The sequence below is a fragment of the Symphalangus syndactylus genome, chromosome 1 (assembly GCF_028878055.3).
Source record: "Symphalangus syndactylus isolate Jambi chromosome 1, NHGRI_mSymSyn1-v2.1_pri, whole genome shotgun sequence".
Classification (NCBI taxonomy): Eukaryota; Metazoa; Chordata; class Mammalia; order Primates; family Hylobatidae; genus Symphalangus; species Symphalangus syndactylus.
In genome coordinates, this window is record NC_072423.2 from 26564999 (window position 1) to 26586857 (window position 21859).

The following is a 21859-nucleotide window of genomic DNA, read 5'->3' on the forward strand; positions in this document are numbered from 1 at the left end:
GGAGAGAGAAAAGCTTGAGCAAAGTGTGAAAATTTTAAAATAACTACCACAAGGAATAATGAGCACTTGAGCAGTGCTAAAACCCCAACCAAGTTCAGAAAAGGTAATTATGGTGAAGCTTCATTGAGTAATGACTATATGCTAAGTTCTATTTAGGAATCTTAAATGCATTTATTGCTCCTAAAAGGCTATGTATTAAGAACTTTTGTCATCCCCATTTTACAGGGAAGAAAACAGGCTCATAGGTCTAGTAAGTGAAAAAGCTAGGATTTGAATTCACAAAGTTTAATTGCAGAGTTCATACTATCAGCAATCATGCTAGTCTGAGACTAAATCATTAAACTTCTTCACTTCGATATGGAGAAGTTTAATGATTTAAAACTTGGGCTCTTATCCAAAAGAGCCCAAATGGCTTTTTTTGTGTGTGTGTGGTCAATGTTGAGACCACATTAAAACATCGTTTAGATGTTCTCACTCTCTGCTGATGATAGCATTGGAGTGAAAGGGAGAGATGTGAAAGATAGAGCAGGTCAAGACAAGCAGAGAAGGGAGGGCTGGTTTCTCTGGAAGAGCCTCCCAGCTTGGAGGGTTGGCCATAATGTAGCTGATCCTCAGCTTTTCAGATCAGCTACTAAACTCTCATGTCACCAATGGATTGGATGCCAACTCATTTATTTACAGTGAAGGGGGATGCACCTTTTCAGTGGTAACCAGAATATTTATATTGCATCTCCAGAGCATATTCTTCCACCAATCAAAGTACCTGGTATCCAAATTAGTCATCAGAAAGCCATTTGTTGGACAGAGGGTCAGACTTAGAGGAAGTAAATGGAGGTGCCAATATTTAACTAGGAGATGCTGGTATGATCAGGCAGGTGTTTTCAGCTAGCATCCATTCTGATACCTCTATCCATGCTACACTGGTTGATAATTTTTTTGTATTTAGGTTATCTAAATGATAAAATGCAGGAAACGATGAATTACAGCCACTCTATAGGAATATTCCATTTAGAAGCAAGCAGCAAAAAATAAAATAATGACTAGCACTATAAAGTAAAACATCTCATTAAGAAAGAGATCATTAAATGTTTAGTGTAATTTGGAAGAAGATGTCTAAGAAATTTCCAAGTAATAGGAATTTTTTTAAGTTTATATATTTGGCTAAGAAAAAAGCTTCAGTTTTCTTGAAAATTTAATTATGTACCAAAGTGAATCCCCACAGGATATAAATGAGAATATCTACTAAGAAACAACTGACTACAAGACCCCCGGTATATTAGTCCATTTTCACACTACTATAAAAAAACTACCTGAGACTGGGTAATTCATAAAAAGAAGGTTTAGTTGACTCACAGTTCCATATGGCTGGGGAGGCCTCAGGAAACTTACAATGATGATGGAATGGGAGGCAAGGCACACCTTACAGGGCAGTGGGAGAGAGAGAGAGTGTACACAAAGGGGGAAACACCATCAACTCTTGTGAGAATTCACTTACTATCATGAGAACAGCAAGGGAGAAATCCACCCCCATTTTTCAATCATCTCCCACCAGGCCACTCCTTTGACATGTGGGGATTATAATTCAAGATGAGATTTGGGTGGGGACACAGAGCCAAACCATATCACCTGGTGATGGCTCTCCTGGCTTAGAATTTTAGATTACTAAATGACAGGGCAATAACACAGGTACTTATCTAAACATAAGCAAAGACCAGCTACTTGTAAAGCAAATATTTTAACAAATGTAAAAGAGGCAAATGGCCACATAAAAAGGCCAGAATAATTAATTATTTTGGTTATTTTAACTTTACCCAAAATAGAAATATGTATATTGTGTGTATAAAGCTAAGAACTATGCTCACGCATAAAGCCACTTATTTTTAAAGATGTGCAAAATATCACTTTCCAAGGATATTCATACCAAACAGAAACACTGTTCTATTATGTAAGAAACAGGAACATGTTGATAATCCAGCATTATTTACACTGATGTGCTAAAATGTTAACTTGAAATAATTACTGGATTGGTTCTATTCAATTGCCAAAGGCTGGCATTCACCTAAAAACTCCCCATTCTGAGCTGTTGCTACAAAAAGAAACTATCAATCACCTACAAAGTAAGTCAGCACCTTATTTCATCTGCCTATAACACCAACATTACACACCATACTCCCTGAGAATAGTATTAAAAGATGAATAGTGTTAAAAGACAAAAAATTTTTTAAGAGCTAGTAAAATCAGCCTCACCAACACACAGATTACAGGCATTTTTTTTTCAGATGGGGTATTTTTCTGTGGCCCAAGCTAGATTGCAGTGGCACAACCATAGCTCACTGCAGCCTCCTATGTTCAGGCGATCCTCCCACCTCAGCTTCCTGAAGTGCTAGGATTACAGGCATGACCCACTGTGCCCAGCCTAACAGGCAATTTTTTACTGCTATAATTCAAAAAGCATTTTAAACTCTATAAATGCATAATTTTTAGCACATAAAATAATTACCTCTAAGGATACTTTCATTTATAGAATTTCCACAAGTATAATAAAAAACCTTGGCCGCGCGCGGTGGCTCACGCCTGTAATCCCAGTACTTTGGGAGGCCGAAGTGGGCAGATCACGAGGTCAGGAGATCAAGACCATCCTGCCTAACATGGTGAAACCCCGTCTCTACTAAAAATACAAAAAAAAATTAGCCGGGCGTGGTGGCGGGAACCTGTAGTCCCAGCTACTCAAGAGGCTGAGGCAGGAGAATGGCGTGAACCCGGGAGGCGGAGCTTGCAGTGAGCCGAGATTGCGCCACTGCACTCCAGCCTGGGCGACAGAGCGAGACTCCGTCTCAAAACAAACAAACAAACAAACAAACAAAAAACCGTTAAAAATGCTCCCCAAAATAAATAGCACTTTTTCACGATATTTTAAAATGTAAAACTTTGGACTATATGATAACTGGACAAAAAAAGTAATCTAAGCCAATTTGATGTTCCTCAAATAAAATGAGAAAGATGCTATCAAACTTATGAAATTTATTCAGCAATTTTAAAGACGTTTAATTTAAATACAGGCTGATTGGTAACCTGGTGTCTGGCGCCATCTACTGCACAGCAGCAGTAACTTCTCCCTGTATAAGTTTCTTCAGCTACACTGTGAATTACTTAATTTACGTAAGAAATATGTACCTGTGTGAAAACGACTGGAAATTAATTTGAAGATAGAAAAATAATTGCTGTGTTTAGAGTGTTGCTTTGTCTTTTTTTAATGGCCTTATATTTTTTAAGAAAATATATTGATGAAAATTATTTACAAAACAAAAAATACAACTTTAGAAGCTTGGACAAAATGAGAAAATGAAGAGCACCAAGGTTGGGAATGAATTTCTTATGATGCCTTACAAGGTGATGGGCATGGTAGATTGTCACAAAGCTGAGGATGGTGACCTAAGTCATGTGACAGGTCAAAATTAAAGACCTGCTTTTTGTCTTACTATTTATAATTAAAACTTGTTATCTAGCATAACATAAATCAAGACCTATAAATTAGCCCTATGAGAAATGGGTTGCTCACATGATCACGTAACGCTAATGGAGGAAAAGATATGAAGACATTCTCTGAATTGTCAAACAAAAATAAATATACGATTCATATAGTTCAGTTTGACTAGAAGTTTCCAAGATAACTGTGCTGGGGAATATAAGGTTCCAGGGTTTTGCTTGTACCATATAGACTGCAACCTTGTGGGCTGCTAAACACTGAAAAATGTTGATGTGCAGATACCTTTCCTGGTAGCCATTCTTATAAATTCTTCTTTCCTACATATTGTATAAGACCAGTTATCTTAGGCTGTTCCAGCTACTATAACAGAGTACCATAGCCTGGGTGGCCTACCAGAAAACAGAAATTTATTTCTCACAGTTCTAGAGGTTGGAAAGTCCATGATTAAGGCAGATTCGATGTCAGTTAAGATCCTGCTTCCTGGTCATAGCATCTTCTCACTGTGTCCTCACATGGCAGAAGGGCAAGAGAGCTCTCTAGGGTCCCTTGTATAAGGCCACTAATCCCATTTATGAGGGCTCCGCCACCATGACCCAATCATTACCCAATGGCCCCACCTCCAAATACTGTCACACTGGTTTTGGTTTCAACCTATGAATTTGGAGGGAATATAAACATTCAGGCTATAGTACCAAGGAACCTTGAGTGTCAAGAAGGTACCTTAGATACGTTTGTAGGTAACTTTTCCTCCATAGTTCTTTTGGAAATTATAATTACATATCCCTGTGTTGACTTGTTTGTTTCACACCTATCTCCAAGAGGACCAACATTAAGCTATTTCCATTTTGTTCTCTACTGTATCCGTAGTACCCAGCACAATGCCTGATACATTCCCACATACACAGTATAGATACAGTAAGCACTCAATGAAAATTTTGACTAATTGATTAAAGTATAGACCTGGGGCAAAAGTGGGGGTGGGAGGCAACTTGGAAAAGTAAAGAGAGGACAATAAAGGAAAAGAAGAAACAAAAACTCCAAAGTTCTATTCATTGACCCTCATGATAGGACCAGAAATTGCTCCAGGGATTATTTAATGGAACTGAGCAATATTTGCTTGGCCTATGAGCATCTCTATGTTTTAAATTCCTACCGATGCCTGATAAGACACACGTGCACACACAACGCTCTTCTCAAGACGACTACAAGGACAAGGTGGAACATACATGGCCAGGCCGAATCCCACCTCAGTCCCTCAGTGCCCCCAACTTCAGCAAGGAAAGTGACCTGCTGGCACTCATCCTCACAAAGGTCCCTGGGCACAGGAGCTGGAGCAGCTGTGAGGCCGGCTGCTGCCCATGTCCCCAGGGCGGCCAACAGAGATGCAATCACACATGTGAGCAGAAGAGGTCCCGGGCCCTGCACCCCCTTCTGAGCATAAAAGCAACATGCTGCTGCTTCTCTTCCGCCTTCCAAATCTCGTACATCAGTGTCCCTTCTGGACCATACTAACTATACGGGGAACTCTGCAGGGAAGGGAATTCAGGGAAACATCATTCCAGCTTAGCTTCATTGACTCAGTACAAATCTACTACATCAAGTTTGATGATTTGGTTTTGTTTTACCTGCAGGTGAATCTACTCATTACTGCAAGGGAGTACCAGGAGTCTCACACAGGCAAGTGTAGCACACTAAAGACCTTGCCTCAGCCAGACACGGTGGCTCACGCCTGTAAGCCCAGCACTTTGGGAGGGTGAGGCGGGCAGATCACAAGGCCAGGAGTTCGAGATCAGCCTGGCCAGCATGGTGAAATCCCATCTCTACAAAAAAATACAAAAATTCACCAAGCATGGTGGCAGTTGCCTGTAGTCCCAGCTACTCAGGAGACTAAGATGAGAGGATTGCCTGAGTCTGGGAAGTCGAGGCTGCAGTGAGCTGTGATCATGCCACTGCACCCCAGCCTAGGCAACAGCGCAAGACCCTGTCTCAAAATAAAAATAATAATAAATGCCCTACATGGATTATCTCATTCTATACTCACAACAATCTTATAATACAGTACCGTTATTACCCCTTTTAAAGAAGCAGACCGAGGTTCATAGAGGCCAAATAATGAACACAAGTGGTGGAGCTGAGACTCCGACCTGGCATTTGAATCCAGAGCCTTTCTCACTCCCTCACCATGTGTAACAATGACTAGAGAGGTGACTTTCAAACTGGATTTCAAGTCATTAAAAGGTTCTTCCAATTTAAAAAAAAAGGCAAAAAACCATTAATTGAAAATAAAGACTTGTAAATAATGCACCACAGATGATTTCAGAATCAATGCTAAGACATAACAATGTTTGATTTTCCCAGAATTTATTAACGGGAGCATATGGGGATCATGTGTTTTGAGTAGCACAACTTGAGAGCCCTTGCCAGTTACTAGACTACGCTGCCACTGCCAGCTGAATCAGAGAGTGGTGTAATTCAATCACACTCCTTTTAGTTCTGTATAGAAATGAGTAAACTTCTCCAAAGGAAAAGAGGTAGGAAGAGAGTCACAGAAATTCTCATGGGAGAATTGTCACCAGGTTATTTTCAATCCATCCTTTATGACCTGCCTGTTTTTGGGGGAGGTTGTTTTGTTTTTTTGTTGTTGTTGTTTTGTATTTCTCCTCCTGTAATTAAACATAACACAGGTATTGGAGAACATCAAAAGACACTTCCCCAGGGGAGGTGATGGTGGTTATTAAAAACAAAACCAATTCTTCCATATGTCACATGGTATATCTGGCCAATTTCTTTGAGTGTCAGGCAGCCTAATAAAGCACCACACACATAGTGGATGTCAAAAGGTTCTTACTTAGTAAATTAGCACACTAACCACTAATTTGTGCTCCAGCCTACCAAGTAAATGTTATTCAAACATAGAATAGAGATCTACTTCGGTCTTTGGCTGAATTCCAATGCGTACATACATAAGAGGAAATATCACAAGGTCAGGGAACAACAACTACCAAGGGAAAAAAACAATTACAAGGGAGATGTAAGATGAACAATTTCCAAAGCTTATACAGTGCCAGGAATTATTTCATTCCCTCCAGCTGGAATAGGGGGTTGCAGGGGGTCTTCTTGAATACACAGGCATTCAGTAGAAACCTCAGAAAGATGTTACCTTAAAAGTGGGACTAGGCTGAACACGGTGGTGCATGCCCATAGGCGCAGCTACTTGGGAGGCTCAAGGTGAGAGGATTGCATGACCCCAGGAGCTTGAGGCCAGGCTCTGGGCAACACAGTGAGAGGGAGGGAGGGCAGCCTAGGAAGGTAAGAAAAGCCAAGCAGGCCGAGGCCAGGCAGGTTAAGCAGGCCAGGCAGGCCAGGAAGAACAGGTAGGTTAAGTAGGCCAGGCAGGTTAGGCAGACCAGGCAGGTTAAGCAGGCCAGGCAGGCCAGGCAGGCAAGGAAGGCAGAAAAGAAAAGAAAGAAAGAGGGTCTAAAACAGCCCTAGAATAACTAATACTCAAAAGTCAAGCACAAATTTAAAATGTATTAGGCATACAAAGAAACCAGAAATATGACCCATAACCAAAATAAAAATCAGAAATAGAAACACAGAAATGACAGAGATAATGGAAGAAGCAGGCAAGGATGTTATAACAACCATCCTAAATAGACTCCATATGTTCAAGAAGGTAAATGAAACCATATATGTTTTCCTTTCTGCCTTTCTTGCCTACCTACCCTGCATGGCCTCTTGCCTGCATGGGCTGCCTGGCCTTCCTGGCCTGCCTAGAGGCTTGCATTGCCTGCCTTGCCTGCCTCACCTGCCTCGCTTTTCTTACCTCCCTAGGCTTCCCTTCTTCCCTCTCATTATGTTGTCTAGGCTGGCTGGATTTGTCCGTTTTCACACTGCTATACTACCGAAGACTGGGTAACTTGTAAAGGAAAGAGGCTTAATTGACTCAAGTTCCACATGGATGGGGGGGCCTCAGGAAACTTACAATCATGGCAGAGGGGAAGCAGGCACATCTTACATGGCGGCAGGTGAGAGAAGAACGAAGGAGGATCTGCCAAACACTTAAAACAATCAGATCTTGTGGGAACTCACTCAGTAACATGAGAATAGCATAGGGGAAATGACCCTCATGATTCAATTGCCTCCCTTGCTAGACATATGGAGATTATAATTTGAGATGAGATTTGGGTGAGGGCACAGAGCCAAACCGTATCGCTGGCCTCTACCCAAAGGAAAAGAAGTCACTACATTAAAAAGACACCTGTACACATATGTTTATTGCAGTACCAGTCTACAAGTCACAATTACAAAGATATGGAGCCAACCTAAGTGCACATCATCTAATGAGTGGGTAAAGAAAATGTAGTATATATACACCATGGACTACTACTCAGCCGAAAAAAAAAAAGATCTTTGCAGTAACTTGGATGGAAATGGAGGTCATTATTTTAAGTGAAGTAACTCAGGAATGGAAAACCAGATACCATATGTTCTCACTTAGAAGTGGTAGCTAAGCTATGAGGATGCAAACGCATACAGAATAGTATAATGGGCTTTGGAGACTCACAATGGGGAATGGTGGGAGGTGGGTAAGGGATAAAAAACTATGTACTGGGTACAACGTACACTACTTGAGGGATGGGCACACTAAAATTCCAGACTTCACCACTATACGATTCATCCATGTAACCAAAAACCACTTGTACCCCTAAAGCTATTGAAATTTTTTTTAAAAAGAAGAAAATGGTACGTTACACTTAAAAAGCATATCTTTAGATGATGTGTAGACTTTCATGAGAAAATTACAAATGTGCTTACAAATGTTTGGGTCTGTTTTGAAGTATGTCCAACTATTTTGTAACTTTTTAATAAAAGTTTAAAAACTCTTCTGAGAGTTGAAGCTACTCCTTATAAAGATGAGGAATTATTTTTATAAATCTTATTTTTTCTGTCACCACAGAATCAAAATGCTTTTGCACATTATAGTAGGAAAGAGGGATTGTAATTTCAAAAGTATTAAAAATTCGTAAGACAACATTATTGAGATTTAACTTAAAACAGGAATATTTCTATCTCTTTATTGCCTATTTTTCTTTTGGGAACAAGAAAACATTAGCAAAATCTGAGTGCAGTGAGAGTTTCAACCTGCATGTTATTTAATGCAGGAGGGAATCTTAATGAACTTTGATAAATTGATTAAATCAACATATATTGAACATGCTCTTAGCTGGACATACTAAAATACACAAGAATTTGCTTCTTTTTCTGGAAAAAAAAGCCATTGATCTTAAAAAAACAAAGGAAAAAAATTATTGTTTTAAGGGTAATGGCTTTTCAACACCTTTCACTGTTCTCAGTGAACTAAAATTAACACTTCATGTTTCTTTCATGGCACTTTCACATCCCACTTTGACCTCCCTGTTTGGATTGTTGTGTCCTGAATTTCTGCTTTCAAAGCCCGTTCTATTAAGCCTCTCTTCATCTAAGAGTCCCTTTCTAAGCCTCATCTCTGAGGTAGCAGGAGGGACTGGACTCGAAAGGTGGGGCTCAGACACTGGACCAGATTGAGGACTAGCTAAAACAGGGCAGGGTGAATACAGCTTTCAATCAGACCCTCCCACCAGTGTGCCATATTTGTTTGCTGTTACCACAGCAACACCTGGCAGTTACCCCCCTTTCCATGGCGCCCAGTGATCCAAAAGTTACTATCCCTTCCCTGCATAAAACGTCCCTTAATCTGCATGCAATTAAAAGGGGGTATAAATATGACTGCAAAACTGCCCTGAGCTGCTACTCTGCCTGTGGGGTGACCCTGCTCTGCAGGAACAGTCACAGAGCTGTAACACTGCCTGTTCAATAAAGCTGTTTTCTCCTAGCTCTGGCTTGCGCTTGAATTCTTTCCTGGGCAAAGCCAAGAACCCTCACTGTCTAAGCTCCAGTTGGGGGCTCACTTGCCCTGTATCACCTCCACTCACATACCCAACTCTAAGCCACAAGCCCGTGACCTCTGCATTTCTTGTGCGGGGATTCAGTACGTATTATGCCCATGGAGACTCGCTTTCCAGGTTTCTCCCTATAAACCAAAAATAAAATTCTAAGCCACCCACCCAACTCAATGGACCCCCTCTTGGCCAAGGAGACCCCAGAGAAACCTTAAAAACGGAGTTCCCAGCCATGATGGGGCAGGAGGTCAGACACCCTCATTATACCCCCTCCCTTTTGCAGTTTAGACACGAGGACTAAACTCCCACTGCACTCAGATTTTGCTAATGTTTTCTTGTTCCCAAAAGAAAAATAGGCAATAAAGAGATAGAAATATTCCTGTTTTAAGTTAAATCTCAATAATGTTGTCTTATGAATTTTTAATACTTTTGAAATTACAATCCCTCTTTCCTACTATAATGTGCAAAGGCATTGTGATTCTGTGGTGACAGAAAAAATAAAATTTATAAAAATAATTCCTCATCTTTATAAGGAGTAGCTTCAACTCTCAGAAGAGTTTTTAAACTTTTATTAAAAAGTTACAGAATAGTTGGACCGCCATCGATATGAAAATGGAGATCATACGACTGACTGCGTGGACTCTTTCTAGCAATAAGATTCCAAATTATAAACAGAGCCTAAGGCAGTGCCTTACACTTAAAAAATAAACTATCTTCTAACTGCCGCAAGGTTTTTCTTTTTCTTTAAACAAACAGCTAAACAAGCACTGGCCTCGAGATAAGCATTATTGAAACAATCGCAGCTCATCCACCACCAGATGCTGACTAACTGAACCCTTGTTCCACCAGCCATAACTACAGCTGTTACGTGGTCACAAAACTGATTGCAGTAAATATCTCCAGATGGGAAGACCCAACAACCACGGACTAGCTCTGGTCAGTTTACAGATGCTGTGTATTCGGATGCCTTTGTGTCCTAAAGAGATCTTTTGACATATGGGGCCTACTTGTAATACATGTAAATGTTAACTCTCCACCCCAAAGTAAACACGGATCATATGTAACATGCAAATTTGTTCAATATGCAAGCATCAGGATCACCTTCATAAATATTCATAGCTCCTGCCATAACCTGTTGAATATGTATGTTTAGCCAATCTGTTCATCATAAAGGTCCTACCCAACCCCTCCTTCAAAGTGCCTGTCTCTGGTCTTTGCCTGGGACTATGCTTCCCAGCTTGTCAGAATGGCTACATTGCTAGCTGTAACCCTTTACAAGAAATAAAGTCTCCCTTTCTAGATTTATAGATATTATGATTTTTCTTTTTTTGTTGTTTTTGTTTTGGTTTTGGTTTTGGTTTTTTTGAGATGAAGTCTTGCTCTTGTTGCCCAGGCTGCAATGCAATGGCACCATCTCGGCTCACCGCAACCTCCGGTTAAAGTGATTCTCCTGCCTCAGCCTGCTGAGTAGTTGGGATTACAGGTGCCTGCTACCATGCCTGGCTAATTTTTGTATTTTTAGTAGAGACGGAGTTTCACCATATTGGCCAGGCTGGTCTTGAACTCCTGACCTCAGGCGATCTGTCCGCATCGGCCTCCCAAAGTGCTGGGATTACAGGCATGAACCACCATGCCGGCCTGATTTTTGTTTTGTTAAGCGCCTAAACAGAGCTCCATTCAGTGGGGATTTCCCAAAAAGTAAAGTGATATTGGATGACTGGTGCCATACTTTTATGTTCCAGCAGATGCATAGAGGTAAGGTACTTTTTAAAAAAATCTATTTAGCTCAAAATATGTTCCAGGAATAAGCCAGAGATTTACCTGTACTAATGCCACCCTTTAAAAATTGCAAACACACATTAGAAGAGATAATTCAATTAACTGTTCACCTTTTTTAAAAAAGAGAACTATATAACAAATATTTATTAATAATTTTTCATGACTCAAATGTATGGATTTTATTTATATTTCTATATAATTTTTATTATGATCACAAAAATAACTATGTAGTCAATAATGATTTAATTGTACATTTTAAAATACCTAAAAGTGTATAATTACACTGTTTGTAATAGAAAGGATAAATGCCATTCACATTTTAGGTTGACATCTAGTTTAGCTCAGAATTTAGTTTTGCTTGAAAAGAGAAAACACGATCAACTGGAATTGTTAGGCAGCATTGGAAGAACTTAAAGTTGGTCTCTAGGTGGCTAATGAGACTAGCATACAGGGGATACTAAATACATTATTTTTAAAATGAATGAATAATTATTCAGAGACGAAAATAGAAGAGGAACTAAAAGATAAATGGCTTGATTTTCACGTTCTGAAACCCCAAAGTGGCTGATTCTACCTCAAGTCATCTCCCACATTGCCTTGGCCAGGTAGCCTCAGATTCAGATTTGGCAAACATATATTAGGCCCTTACAATGTGCCAGAGGGATTTCCAGAGGGATGTTAAAATCAACACAAGTCTGAAAGGATGCAAAGGTCAACCCTGTAACAACAATTCACCTCCTTGTCTAGGCTAGTCCAGTATTATTAGTTCCATCTATAATCCTAGGGCCTTTTCCCCCTCAACTTTCACATATCTCCTGAGGGAAAAACAAATAAAAGAGAGAACTATCTTCTCATTCACCCACCCCTTCTTTCATGTCTTTACTGGTTATAAATTCTTCTGAACTTCTAGAACCAAGCTGTACACATCCTCTATTCCTCAAGAATGTTGACATCTCCTGTCTTGGATCTTCACCAGTCAGGATCTAGTCCATGAGGGAGTTAGCATGAGAAGACATTATCCTACAGATCTCAGCAGTGTTCCTCTGTTGTGCTTCTCCCTTTCTTGTGTGGAAGAAATAAATGGAGACCATCCAAATGAGAACAAGGAAAGGTGATTCATTCAGAGCTTGCTCTAGCAAGAAAGCCAGCCACAATCGCTTGTGTTTGGCAGAGCTGCAAAGACAGGCAGAGAGATGGAATAGCTTTATAGTGGAAAAATGAGAGGCTTGGGTATATCCTGTTGTTGGCCTGGGGAAGCTGGAGGCAGACTAACTAGAAGCCTACCCAACCCCTTCTTCAAAGTGCCTGTCTCTGGTCTTTGCCTGAGACTATACTTCCCAGCCTGTCAGATTGGCCACATTGCTAGCTGTAACCCTTTACAAGAAATAAAGTATCCTTTTCTAGATTTATGCACCTTATGATTTTTCTTCAGTTAAGTGCCTACACAGAGCACTTGGTTAGCAGTCATATTTGACATTCTTGATTGGTTAGTGGTCATATTTGACATTCTCCTGACATTTAACTTGATTGATTAGGGGTCGTATTTGACATTCTCCTATTGGTCCTATGTTGTAAGTGGAGACAAAAATTAAGGAAGCTTAATTACATAGACCATGTTCATGACTGGGAATATAATAAAGATGTCAATTCTCTCCAAATTAATCTGTAAATCTACTAATATTCCATTTCAGATTTCATTAAGGTTTTTGAACTTGACAGGCCAAAGTTAAATTTCATTTGGAAGAGCAAAAGGGCCACAAAACCACTTTTAATGAAGAAGACAGGGGATGTCCTTACTCTAAGGAATATCACTGTAAAGTGAAATGATTAAGACATTGTGATCTTAACATAATAAAAACAAAAAACATAGGTGAAACATATTAGAAAGTAAATATAGAAATCCGATGTACACTGAATTAACATTATAAATCAGTGGGAAAGAATAAACTGTTTTAAAAATGGTTTGGAGTCTATAGAAAGAGATTATTAAGATCCTTAAATTCACCCCATAGATAAAAGTCAATTTTAGGAGAATTAAAAGCCTAAATGTGAAAAACAAACTTTGAAAAATTTCAGAAGAAAATGTAAGACAGTAACTTTTTAAAATTGTGATAAGGGGCCAGGCACGGTGGCTCATGTCTGTAATCCCAACATTTTGGTAGGCCAAGGTGGGAAGATTGCTTAAGCCCAAGAGTTCAAGACTAGCATGGGCAATATAGTGAGACCCTGTCTCTACAAAAAATTAAAAATTAGCCAGCCATGTGGCACACACCTGTAGACCCAGCTACTTAGGAGGCTGAGGTGGGAGGATCTCTTGAGCCTGGGTGTCGAGCCTATAGTGAGCCATGATTGCATCACTGCACTCCAGCCTGGGCAACAGAGTAAGACCCCGTCTCTTTAAAAAAAAATGTGATAAGGAAGGAAATCTTATATAAGATACAAAAAGTATAAATCATAAGAGAAAAAATCGATTAACTTAACTACATTACTTCCTGAAACTTTTATATGAAAAAAAGACACATTTACAAAAAGAGACTATGACTAAAACCACCAAATTATATACTTTTAAAAGGGTGGGTGGTGGCCGGGTGCAGTGGCTCACACATGTAATCCCTATACTTTGGGAAGCTGAGGCGGGTGAATCACAAGATCAAGAGATCAAGACCATCCTGGCTAACATGGTGAAACTCCGTCTCTACTAAAAAAAATACAAAATATTAGCCGGGCATGGTGGTGGGCACCTGTAGTCCCAGCTACTCAGGAGGCTAAGGCAGGAGAATGGCGTGAACCCAGAAGGCGGAGCTTGCAGTGAGCCGAGATCGTGCCACTGCACTCCAGCCTGGGCAACAGAGCGAGACTCCGTCTCAGAAAAAAAAAAAAAAAAAAGGGTGGGTGGTATGGTATGTAAATTATATCTCAATTAAGCTGGTATTTACAAAGTGTAAAGACTTAAAATAAAAATAACCTACCACTTTATACCCATAAGATTGGCAAAATTTTTAAAGTGTGGCAATACCAAGAGTGTGCAAGAATGTGAAATATACTGTGTTTTGTACTGTTGTACAAAACATCATTCTCTGCATTCTTCCCCACCGCCCCGCCCCCCGAGATGGAGTTTCACCCTTGTCACCCAGGCTAGAGTGCAATGGCGTGATCTCTGCTCACTGCAACCTCCGCCTCCAGGGTTCAAGTGATTCTCCTCCCGAGTAGCTGGAACTACAGGCACATGCCACCACACCCAGCTAATTTTCTGTAATTTTTAGTAGAGGTGGGTTTTCACCATGTTGGCTAGGCTGGTCTCAAACTCCTGACCTCAGGTGACCCACCCACCTCAGCCTCCCAAAGTGCTGGGATTACAGGCATGAACCACAGTGCCCAGCCATTCTCTGCATTCTTACTGATGCCCATGTAACAGTGGCATCCAGAATCCTTATAAGTCAATCCAATCTATCCTTCCCCTTTAAATGCAACTCACTAAGTATGTGCCGATGAAATGTTACTAATAGAGGGTTCCTTCTATTCTTTAGTCCAAACCATGCTCTTTCCAAGGCTTGCCCAATATATCATCATAAGGTAATAATCCCAATCATGAACCTTTTTTTGTTTTTTTTTTTTACTAGCCCCTCCATTTGTTTTTCCAGAAAAGGCCAAGTTTTCTCTTTTTGTTTGTTTCTATCTCGGACCACTGCAACCTCTGCCTCCCAGGTCCAAGCGATTCTCATGCCTCAGCCTCCCCAGTAGCTGGGATTACAGGTGTGCACCATCACGCCCAGCTAATTTTTGGATTTTTAGTAAAGATGGGGTTTTGCCATGTTGGCCAGGCAGAAGACCCAGTTTTCAGTGTCCTCATAAGCCCCCAAGTAGGAGTTGCAGGTCCAGCAGCACTTATTGGGTCTGTCCCTTTTCTCTTTCTATTGACTCTGGCTGTAGAGTCTTTCACTTTTGAAGAGATATGAGCAACGAGAAAATGGGCAAAAAAGAGCCAGCATCAAGATTAAAGAGAGATGTGAGACTAACAAGGCAGTGAGCAAGCAATCCTGGCTGCCTGCTATCCTTGATGGCAAATAAGCAAGGATGTCTAATGCATGATGTCACAGAAACAGCATCTAGACCCATAACAGACTGGACCCATGGCTAACTTTTACACAGAAAACATTGTGAGGGTAAACATAAAAGCCTTTACTTGGGTGCAAAAATCCCAGTGCTACACGAACAGGACTAAATGAATTCACAGCCATGTGTTAAATGTTTTTAATTTAATTGACCAGAATACTCACAGTCAGTAAACACTGAATTGTGGCTATGAAAATAAAAATGCTACTGCCGTTTTAGAATCCAGGAGGGGAAAGTGTGTGCTTGTTAGGCCCATCATGTACGATATCAACATCTGGAGCATTGCATCTAATTCTGGGCACCATGTTTTAAGAGTTGCTTTAGCACACTTAAAGAGCAGTAAACACAGTGAAGAAATCAATAACCACTTTATGAGGAAGAGTGGAATAAATATAAAGAGAATTGAAGTCCTATGGTTGTAAGCAACGACTTGAATCAAAGAGCAACCCTAATCCTGCTAGACCCAGAAAGCAATCTGTGATCACACTGGAGGGGGCTGATAGACTGATGGGGAGCCTATACTGTGAGGTGAAGATGAGAAGCACTACACTATGGAAATCCATTATGGGCCCATAGTGAAAAGAACTTCTTATACTCATGTTATAGAGAGGGGTTAATCTTTCTAAAAAATGTTAATTTTTTTCTTCAGTTTCACCCAATTGATATAGATCAATTGCCTAAGAATAAATAAAAATATAATTTACTTTAAAAGACAGAATAAAGGGTCAGCATGACAGAATTTTGGGGGCTGATGGGGTGATGGAATGGTTCAGTATCTTCATCGTGGTAGTTGTTACAACTCTTTACATTTGTCAAAATCTATAGATCAGTACACCAAAAAGAATCACTTTTATACTTTGTACATTATAAAATAAACTAGCCAAAATGTTTTGTTTAAAATAAAACAAAATGAATTTTGTCTAAAATAAAGGAAAATGAATTTTGTCCAAAGACAGCTTCTTGTTTACACTATACTTGTCCACACTGATTCCAAACAGAAGAAAGCAACTAATGAAAAGCCCAAGTACTTAATCTTCTTAATGCTTTTGGGGAGGGAGGGATTTATGTGCATTAATTCTGGAGTGACTGAAAAAGAAAAGTTCTGTTTTGGTCTTTCTGTGTTCACTCCCAAAGGAGGTGCTACTGATTCTCACTCTTATCCTCAACCCTAAGGCCAGCTCAGAAATGGGGACTGGAGAAGAAAGGCCAGCTGTTTTCTTCCTTTCTCTTTTGTCTTCCCTTCTCTGCACAGAACCAGACAGAAATATGCACATGAACTGGAATGTGATATATGACATATCAACTAGGTCTGGTTGGCTTCCCGGCCTCTCTAACCTGTTTGAACTGAAAAATAATAAACAAGAGAGAAATGAGCATTTACTCTTTTTTTCCTCCTGCTTCTTCCCCTTTCATCATAGAGGTGATTTATTACTGAGTTTTCATGATCCTAGCCTGACATGGAAGTCTAAATACAAGACCATTAATTTGCATAGGAAAAAAAATCTATATATGCATTCACATAAGCTTAGAATTGTGAAGTGATCTTTCTTTTTATTTACTTATGTATTTATCTTAAGAGACAAGGTCTCTGTATGTTGCCCAGGCTGGAGTGCAGAGACTATTCACAGGCGCAATCCCAGTATTGATCAGCACTGGAGTTTTGATCCGCTCAGTTTCTGGGCTGGTTCACCCCTCTTTAGGTAACCTGGCGGTGCCTCACTCCCGGAAGGTCACCGTATTGATGCCAAACTTAGTGCAGACACCCAATCGGCATAGCACACAACAGCCCAGAACTCCTGGACTCAAGCAATCCTCAAACCTCAGCCTCCCAAGTAGTTAGGACTACAGATGCATGCCATCACACCCAGCTATTTTCATTTTATATCTTCATATTGTATGGTGTTTTATCAGATACGAAATAACAATAAATAAAAATCAACATACAAGTTTTCTAACTAGCAGGTATTGTTTAAAGACACTGAGAGTATTCAATTATTTTACCAACAGATGGAATTTTCTTTTTTTTTTTTTGGGAAAAAAACTTTATTATAAAAATCCAACGGTATATATAAACTGCATTTCTCTAGCCCAAGATATTTATGTCCTACTCTACACTGTAACTCCTATGGCAGAAATAACATCTGAGAAATTTCATTTTGAAAATTTGGACATATTAAGCATTATAGTACACATTAAAATCTTGATGTTCCCCAAACTTGACAGTCATCTAGGTGAGGTCATTGCTGTCTTCAGAAAACTCAACAATCTCCTGTTTACTGTTCCAGTGAACTTAAGTGAGGTTTTCATTTCAAATGTCATTATTTCTAGAATTTACCTTACCCTGGTTTATTTTCAAATTCACCTGTTTTTTTCCCCTAATCGCTTTTGCCCATTTTAAACACTTAAATCTTTTAGATGTTTTCACTGTTACTGACTCTTCCCCTACTGTTTGTTTATATGGCTTAAAATGTTCTGGTGAGATCTCAGTATTCTAAGATGATGAGGCCACCCCTTCAGGCTGGCTTTACTGCCAGAGATTTTATGGATTTAATATACACACAAGGAGTTATATTTATGCAAGTAGTCCATTCTGTCTCTGGTTACATGAGGAAGCCCTGTGGCTTAAACTACCAGTGACTGTAGGTTTTCAATGCATTCTGTATCACATAGTATTCTGTGTGTTAAGTACTGGGGTAGGGGGGTGGATTTGCCTTATTTTGTCATACTATGTTGACCTCAATTCGGCTTGAGTCTGAGCAATTTGCTATGCTGCCCTATTTGTTATTCACCTATATTCCTGAAAGTGGAAATTTTGGAAGGAAAGTAAGGTAAATTTGGTTGAGATTTCTGTATAAAAAGGAAAAGTTAATTTTTAATACAAATACAAAATTTATTTCCATAGAAAGCAAAATTTATAAGTTAAATATAAAGATTAAAATAGTGTTTGAAAAGCTCACTATAGTGCTAACGAACTAAATGAAAATAAGGCTATTTTTCATTTAAAACAGAAATACCTCTTAAAATAATTTGATCCCCAGTGTTTGCTGTTTTTGAAGTAACCGACTTACTCTTAAAAAGGATGGCTGCCAAGATGGAAAGTCTTACTGGGATTTCATGTTAACCTATTCTTTGGACATAACTATGAATTTTGTATATAATGCATTTCATGAAAAGTTGTGGCTCCCCCAGATTTCCCACAAGTGTGAACTTGAAGTCCTAAACACTTGTCCATGTAAGCTTCAAAACAGAGCCTTAACCGAGTTATTCAAGTAGCAGTACTTAAAGATATAATTCTTGTAACAGTTTCAATGATTTCTGATCCTGATCCAAATAATCAGTTTCTGAACATTACTACTTCACATAATACAGTCCATCTTCAGTTTCTTCTCACTTTCTCTTTCCCTTTTGGGTTTCCTTTTTGTGGCCTGAGGCCTCCAGTTCTTTGGGTACTATCAAGATACCTCCATCATGGGTACACTGAAGAGCACAGTGGTTTGGATTGACTGGCCTACCTTGGTCATCTCTTAATCTACTAAAAATATCATGATAAAGGTCATGCAGTTTCTGTTTCATTATGTTAATAGCTTTGTTACATTGTGCTCGCTCTCTCTTAAGAGTTTCCTTCTTTGCTTGCAAGTTACATACATCATCTTCTAGATTCAAAATTATGTCCAATTTGCGTTTACAACAGTTTTGCGCAGCAACTTTATTTTTCCCTCTTCGTCTGATATCACGGATAAGTGAGACTTGTAGGTCTGTCAGATAATACCTGCTTAACATGCTATTGAAAGAATCAACAGGCACGCCGACAATTTCATCTACGGAAAAAGGGATATGCGAAGCTTTAGCACGCCGTTCATCACGGCTCAAGTTTCTATTTGTGTCTTCAAGGTACCTACTCCTTATCTTCTGTGACTTCCCAGGCCACAAAAAAGGTTCAGAAGTAGATTCTGGTGCACCTGGCTGTAAGTGGTAAGTGTGGTTATGAAATATGTGTTGAAATGTAAGATCCCCATGGAAACCAGAATCACTCTGATCCAAGCAACAAAGCTTACTGGGTTCTGGGTAGTAGCCGCCTACAGCACCTTCTAAGTCATGATGGTAACTAGATTCATGGTCAATACAATAACCTATAGCACCTTCATCACACACAGAGTGAGAGGAATTAGACTTGATGACAGAGGTACTATTGTGACTCGAATCTAAAGAAAGGCCAGAATCAGAATCTGGTTCATCAAAAAGCTGAGAAACATCGATTGGATCAAAGTTGTCTTCTGTGGCCAATGACATTGTTTATCTCATCAAATATATTTACGTAAAGGTCATACAGTAGGTCTTGGCTTGTTAGATTCCTCATATGATTGTCAACCAGTGAAACAAATCCTGTCAAATTAGTTCCAGGAAGGGTTTGCTCAGGATTGGTGGTATAAGAATTTAACTGCAGAAATGGTTCTTGTGACTGTGAAGTCCTTGCTATTGCATCTCTTCTAAATGTATTGTTGGGACAATGCAAGATGGCCTCATGAAGATTCACATCCTGACTTATAGCCTGGCTGAAGTTTACATGCGAATGTGCTGAAGAATTCATGCCATCACTGATACTGCCTGGAAGAGGAATATCTCCCAATGAGATGCCCTGCAGTGAATTTTCAGGCTGTGATGAAAGCAACTGGAATAAGTCTTCCAGAGAGATGGAAGTATCTGTCCCATTCAGATGTCTCTCATTTCTAGATTCAGTGGTCTTTTCTGCCAGTCAGGTTTCTCTGCTATTTTCATCATCATTATTCTGCTGAAGTGAGTTCTCCTTCTGGGCTGACGCGCTTTCTTCAGTTTCCTCACGCTGGGAACTATGATCCGCAGCTTCGTGCTTTTCTCTTAGTACCTCGTTCTTCTCGCTCGCACATCCGCCAGCGTCCGGCAACTGAGCCGTCGGTTCCGCGGGTGCCTTCTCCTCTTCTCCGGCGTCCAAGGGACCACTCTGAGCCTCTCGGGGGTCCCCGCCGCCCCCCTGCACAGCCTGGCTGGCGCCGGCTCCTCAGGTGGACACGGCGGCGGCTGCGCCAAGCAGCCCGTGGGCCTCGTCCGCGCTCCTGGCAGCCACGCTGTGCACCAGCCACGCATCCACCCGGGCGCGAGGGACGAAGGGGACCCTGAGCACACGCACCTCCCGGAGTAGCTGGCCCTAGGGCGGCGCGGCAGGGTCCAGCTCCCGGCCCTTGGGGTGCAACTGGCCCGCGCGCCCCCACCCTCCCGAGGTCGAGAAGAGGCTGAGCGCATAGGCGGAGCTGGCCTGGCCGCCCAGGAACAGCAGCTCGTCCTGGAGCACGGAATATTCATCTTTGGTGCATGAGTTCTAAACCGTAGACATGTCTAGAGCAACTAAACCTTAGCACCATGACCACTTGACACATGAGCAGAAGAGGCTCCCTGCAACAGAAGAGGCTTTGTGAATAATAGTCTATGCTTAAGTGTGTCACCAGGAAATAAGGCAATGCCTAACCTCCTGCTCCAGATAATGCCAGCTCTCTACCAGCTGACCAGGAGCCTATTACTCCCAACCTCCTAAAGAAGGAGTCTGTAGAAGGCCTTGGCTCTCACCTGCCCACTCTGCCCCTGGAAACTGCAAGACAGAGCAATTGTCCAGTGGCTCCCATATGAGACATACTAAACTGGATGTCTTCCGCTATGAGATCATTATACTAATCCTTCAGCTTATAATGAATTACTAAGAAAGCATACTTATGTTTGCCTTTTAAAGCTGTATGTGTAAACCTGTTTCATACAAACCAATGCAGAAATAAACATGTTGAACTAACATATTCTCAACATTTGCTTTTAAAAGTGTTTCTCTAACACTTCCATTTATGGGGAAAAAAACAGCTTATGATGCATCTTTAAGAAAGCATGCTTACAGTCACTTCACCTCAGTCATCAGCAGCAGCCCGAACTCTGCCTGTCAGCCACCATCACCCAAACTAGCAGGCACGTGCTCTAATCTGACCCAATTTCCCTTCGTCTCCACCCTCCAAAACCCTGCTGGTGCGTTCTATGGAATGTACAGTGTATCATCAGGAAACTCGCTTTATCCTCAAACTCTTCTCTAAACCTTCTCCTCTCCTCTCGCATGCCCTATCTGAAACGTGCTTATTCCATAAAAACATCTCTTCCTCCTTCCCCACAGCCCTCTAGAGAAGCAGCTATCTTTTCTTACCCCATGAGGCATGGGGTCTAGGAATGGGATATTGTCCTTTCTATGCTAGAAAACCTAGTAGTTCTCTCTTTAAATCATATCCCAACTCTGTTCAATTCACTGCGTCTTCACCACCGCTATCATCACCCAGGCCATGCCAACCCTCTCCTAACCTGTCTCTTTCTCTCCACCCTTACCCTCCTGTGGTCCATCTCTCCACAGCTATCATCTTACTTTTAACTGGCTGTGGTATCACATCTCTCTGCTCCTTAAAATCCATCAGGAGTTTTAGTCCTCACTTTGCCTTGCAAAACCTGCATGATCTGGGCCCTGCCTCCATCTCTGTCT

The 21859-nt window shown here is 40.7% G+C and overlaps 1 pseudogene; it reads right to left on the minus strand.

The window, feature by feature from the left end:
• Positions 1-18708: 18708 nt before the first annotated feature.
• Positions 18709-21859, minus strand: part of LOC129488141 (nuclear factor erythroid 2-related factor 3-like) — a 38618-nt pseudogene continuing 35467 nt past the window's right edge.